The following is a 5,405-nucleotide window of genomic DNA, read 5'->3' on the forward strand; positions in this document are numbered from 1 at the left end:
ATTTCATTTCCCTTCTTGTACCCAGCTCTGGCCATGAACTCAGGTTTTGAAGGAGGATGGAGCCCATGGACAGGGAAAGGTATCCCCAAGGGCTGGTTTGTCCCTCCCTGGATGTTCCTCGGGAACAGTTCATGGGCAGCTACAGACATTCCATGCAGTTTTATGAGGCAAAAATAGAGATATTTTCCCAATTTTTCTGGGAGGAGTCACACAAAAATATTTGCTCCAACACATTTTCATGTTTTAACAAATTCTTATAACAAGTTTATCCTAAAAATACCAGAAATACAGGATATAGATACATGAGTGGATTATGTAAGTGAGTCGGTAGAATCATTTCGGAATTAATCAGGCTTTTTTTTATTGAGTACAAATTCAGAAGATTTGAGTGGAGAAAAAGCAACTTTTTTCCTGAAAATAAGGAAAAATCCAGAGGTTGGGAGTTCCTTGCAGACTTTGTGCAGTCGGGCACTGGAAGGGTGGGTCCCCATCCCTGGAGGTGCCCAAGGAATTCCTGGACGTGGCACTCGGGGCTCTGGGCTGGGGACAAGGTGGGGATTGGGCACAGCTTGGAATCAGTCTGGGAGGGCTTTTCCAGCTTCAGGGATTCCAGCTGGATTAAATTACTCCGGAGAACATTTCCCACCCTAATTTCATACCTCATGCAGGAGCAGAAGTTTCCCACCTTGCTCCAGGTGTTCCAGTCTGGCTCGAACTCATCCCAGCAGGGGGATGGGAATGACTGGGAATTCCAGATCCCAGCAAAGCCCAGCCCCCACAGGAAATACTCTGGGAGATATTGATAGAAGAGCGCTGGCAGGGTTTGCATCTCATTAGGTGGCTCTGGTGCAGTTCCTCTTAGCACGCTGCAGCTAATTTGGGCAACCAGACTGTAAAAAAAGAATAAAAAATACAAGGTTGGAGCTGAATTAAGAACCCAGCAGGAAGAAGGGGAGGCTGAGGGGGTAATGCAGGCCGGGAAAGGTTGAGATCATTTTTCCTGGTGAGTTCCTGGAGTGGTGGCACTCATTGCACAGCCCTGAGGGGCCCTGGGGAGTTTCCTGCAGAGGTTTTTGGAGCGTGGGATTGTTCGCAGAAGGTGCAGCTGGCAGGGTGATGTCCTGAGCTGTTCCTGACCTCTGGCCAGGGGTGGCTGCTGAATTTTGGGAATGGGGTTTTCACCAGGCAGCAGCTGAACAAAACACAGAATTTTGCTTGATGGAAAGGTGGGGCTCAGTAACAGGAGTGGAAAGAGGAGGAAAGGGTGAAATCTTCAAATTTCACTGAGGTTTCACCTCTCCAAAACCAAAGTGAAAGCTGAAAAGTAACTCAGGAATAAATATTTCCTTTCTGGATTTCTGGAAAGCTTTTTTATCACCTCAGGTCTTTCTGGGACTCCATCTTTAAGCCAGAACTCTTCAGAGATAGATTTGGTAAAAGGGTTGGCTAATGAAAGAGGAAATACTCAGAACTGACCTCAAATGGCCTCAAGTTGCACCAGGGGAGAAATTCCTCCTTGGGAGGGTGGGCAGGCCCTGGATCCCTGGCAGTGCCCAAGGCCAGGCTGGACATTGGGGCTGGGAGCAGCCTGGGACAGTGGGAGGTGTCCCTGCCATGGCAGGGGTGGCACTGGGTGGGCTTTGAGGACCCTTCTGACCCAAACCATTCCCTGGTTCAATGCTATTGGAGATCAGGAAAAGTTTCGTCATGGAAGGGTTTTCCAGGCCTGGCACAGGGAGCCCCAGTCCCTGGAAGTGTTCAGAACACAGTGGATGTGGCACCTGAGGACACGGGGCAGTGCTGACCGTGGTGGGGGTGGGTTGGCAGGTGGACTTGGTGATCCTGGAGGTCTTTTCCAACCTTAAAAATTCTAGGAATCACCGATTAGGGAAACATCCATTTTCCAGGCCCAGATTTCTGTGGAATTCACCTTAAACCCCGACAGCAGTTCGTAGCTCAGCAGCTACGTGAACACTGATTTGCATTTTAGGCTGCATCAGCTTTCCTGTTCTCCCTGGAAGCTGATTTCCCCTTTGATAGTGGCACTCTGATACCTACGAGGTTCCTCCTTTATCACTTCCAAGGAGCTCTCCCCACCATGAGTATTTCAACGCAGCCGAGTGATCCCACAGTCAGATCCTGGAGTTCATTAACATTATCGGAGATCTGTGGGGGGATGGCAGAAATAATTCCAAGTGTGGGCAGGAAAATCTGCCTTTAACAGAATAATTAACTCCACTTCTTGCTTGGTTCACAGTTTATCAGCGAGGTGAGCCTCAATTGGTTTAATTTTTATTTTTAAAGGGATTTGTAGCTTCATTCTCAAAGCCCTGATGACCTCTACCAAATTAACCCTGGCTCTGGTCCTCCCAGGAGCTCTGCTGGAGGTGCAGTGGGATGAGCTGCCCAAATTGCCCAAAGCTGAGCTTTAGGAAGTGGTTTGAGCACTGAGGGTCCCACTGTGCCCTGGATGGCACCTGGGGACATTTCCAGGGGTGTGGTTTGAGGTTCTCCTCAGACTCAAAGCCCTGGGGATGGTGCTGGGGCAGATCGGGGTGTGTGTGTGGCTCTGGGGGACTCGTTCAGGTGAGGCTCAAGTCTTCTGAGATCAGTGAGTCCAGCCTTGGGTCAAATATGTTCAAATCTGCTTTTGAGAACATTCTGAGGCTCCAGGAGCTGGAGTGGGTGGGCAGGCAGGGAGATCTGCAGGGAAGGAGAGGGAGCTGGGGTGGGAGAGAGGGTTTGGGGTTCTGCGTGAAGGGAACAGATGCTGGAGGGTGGCACTGGGGGCCAAGTGTCACCTGGGCAGTGCCACCCTGCTGGTCACATGGAGAAGGTCCCCTGTGGGGCTTGGCAGCCCGAGGGGCTCTGCGTCCTGTGGGAGAGGGGCCCCAACCCCACCGTGCTGGGTACGGGATGGAACTGGAGCAGGTGGGAGGTGTGGTGGCACAGGAAGGCTGGTGGCAGTGGGGACACTGGCTCTGGAGTCCTCAACAGAGCACAGAATATCAGCAAGGTGTCAGAAAATACCAGAATCATGGAATCTTTTAGGCTGGAAAAGCCCTGCGAGACCGAGTGCAACCATCCCCCAGCAGCGCCCCGTGTCCCCTGGTGCCACATCCACACGTCACTTTGGCAAACCAGTAAATGCACTGGGGTTTGTCTGGCTGAGACTGCAGCTGGTTTTCCATTTAGTTTGTGTTTTGCAGCTGCTGGGTGAGTGCTGGGGGATGACTGTTAAATTCAGGGTTTCACTGGGAAGCGTTGCAGACCTTCAGCATCTTCATGGGCTCCCATATTTGGGGATTTTCTAGAACTGAGCCCTTAGTAACAAATTAAGCATTGTAAGCAGCAGTCAGCTCCTAAATGAGGAGTTCAGGTCGCAGAGAATTCAAATCCTCTCGCCAGCCCTGCTGCAAACTCCTGCAGATGTTGTGAGAGTTTAACTGGGCTGGCGCTCGTTCCTCGAGGCACAGCCCCGATGGGGAGAGGGGCAGCACCGCCGGGCTGGCTCCTCCCAGAGCAGGGATGTGCGTGGAATCCCAAGGCTGTTGCCAGGGGAAGGCAGATCTCTGTCCCTGGAACACGAGCCAGCAGGGACTGGGGCTGCCTGTCCTTGCGACGAGCAGAAGGCACAAGCTTCCAGGGCACTCGGAATGTTGGCCGTGGCAGATGCAGGGAAAAGCTCCTCACTCCTCTGTGCCGTCCTCATCTGTCACACGAGTCCCTGGGGCGAGGCAGAACCAGATGTGGGAACATTTTCCTTCCGATTTATTTCGGCTGCACTGGCAGGAAAGCTTTAATTTACTTAATTTATTCCCTTCTGCTTTGCTGCTGACCCTGGTGCAGTGCTGGAGCCGCTCCAGCTGTGACACTCCCCGCCCTTTCCCACCTCCCAGTTCCAGTGCAGGGAGACCTGGAGCCTTCTCAGAGCCTCCGGGACTCCGGCTTTCTGGGGATCGTTGCTCCCAGTGACCAAGGATGCTCAAGATGCTGCGCAAGTCATGGGAGCTGTTTCCATTTGGAATTTCAAGGGCCTTCAGTGAAGTCCCCACCCCTTCAGGTGTCCAAGGAAGGACTGGGGGTGGCACTCAGTGCTCTGGGCTGGTGTCAAGGTGGGGATCAGTCACAGGCTGGGCTTGCTGACCTTGGACTTCTTTTCCACCCTCAGTGATTCTGCGCAATTCCATTTAAAATTTAACCCTCTATAAGCAAGTTCGTGTTTTTCAAGGGGCTTCATTAAAAACTTACAAATGTGTGGGTAGGAAAACCCAACTTTCCCTAAAAACCCTCACACGGGGCAGTGCAAGATGGAAAACTTCAAGCCAGGCCGAGGCTTTAGTGGGGAATGTGGTAGAGCAGATTATCGCTCTGTTAAAAGCAAGCACAAGTTGCAAAAGCCTCATCTCTAAATCCCCGTTTCCCAGCCTGGTTCCAGCATCACTCACCTGCATCAGGAGCAGCCAGGATCGGGGAGAAGGTGTCAATTATTTCTGGAATGGCCAGCGACGGGGGAGGGTTCCTTTTGTCTCCTCGGGAGCTTTGGGTGTGTCTCTGCTGCCTGGCACACAGCAGGGCATTGAACAACGCAGGGATCACACCCCCTCAGCCTCAACTCCTGGAATGTGTCCCGAATTTCCTTCCTTCCTGCCACCAGAGCTTAAATAGGTGTGACTATCCATTAACCCTTGGCTTGCATGGGAGTCTCCAGGAGAAAATGCAGAGCCAGTGGTCAGGGAGCACCGGATGGGGAAGGGCTCCAGCAGCCGGAGGTTCTTCCAGGACTTGCACATCCTGATTTTCAGGAAAGATGGATTGACTCTGACGCTGTTCCTTGAGCCCTTTCATGACAGAGAAGAGATGCCCAGGTCTTCAGCGCCCTGGAGGAAAAAGAAAAGCTCTCTTAGGACTTAAACCTGACTTTTGTTCAAAGGTTTTAGGGGTTTTTAGGGATCAGTGAGTCAGCTGGGCCGCCTGGTAAATGGCACTGCTGTTAATTAGCTCGGTAATTAGGGGAGGAATGTTCTAAACAGCTCCTTTTCTTTCGGCTGAGATGATTCCCACAGTAAAGCTTCCCTGCTGGAAACTACATGAGGGAGCAGATAAAATGTTTTATTGGCACTGGGTACCACAGGGAGAAGGAAAAGCAGGACAAGAGTCCTGCCCGGCCGAGCTGTCCAGGCTTTCCTCGTGAGGAAGCAGGGATGGATCGGGGATGTTGGGCCTGGAGCTGTTCCCTTCCAGCTCTGGCTGCTCTGTGCTCACAGCTGGGAAATCGGTGGAGGTTTTTACCTTTGGCTTCTGCACTTGTCTGGTGAAGGAGGGCGGCACCGTTCCAGAGAAATGCTTGGCAGGAGGGCTGGGCACAGCCTGGCTCTGCAGTGAGATCTGTCACAGAATCCTGG

At 52.1% G+C, this 5,405-nt stretch overlaps 1 long non-coding RNA gene across 1 annotated transcript; it reads right to left on the reverse strand.

Annotated features, from left to right (window-relative positions):
- Positions 1 to 343: 343 nt before the first annotated feature.
- On the reverse strand, positions 344 to 4,872 carry LOC108447778. Its single transcript, XR_001863466.1, has 3 exons — positions 4,449 to 4,872; positions 660 to 890; positions 344 to 540 (listed from the first exon to the last, which is right to left on the reverse strand). It is a non-coding gene; the product is annotated as an uncharacterized LOC108447778 (long non-coding RNA).
- Positions 4,873 to 5,405: the final 533 nt, after the last annotated feature.

Source organism: Corvus brachyrhynchos, unplaced genomic scaffold, assembly GCF_000691975.1.
Source record: "Corvus brachyrhynchos isolate BGI_N302 unplaced genomic scaffold, ASM69197v1 scaffold245, whole genome shotgun sequence".
Lineage (NCBI taxonomy): Eukaryota > Metazoa > Chordata > Aves > Passeriformes > Corvidae > Corvus > Corvus brachyrhynchos.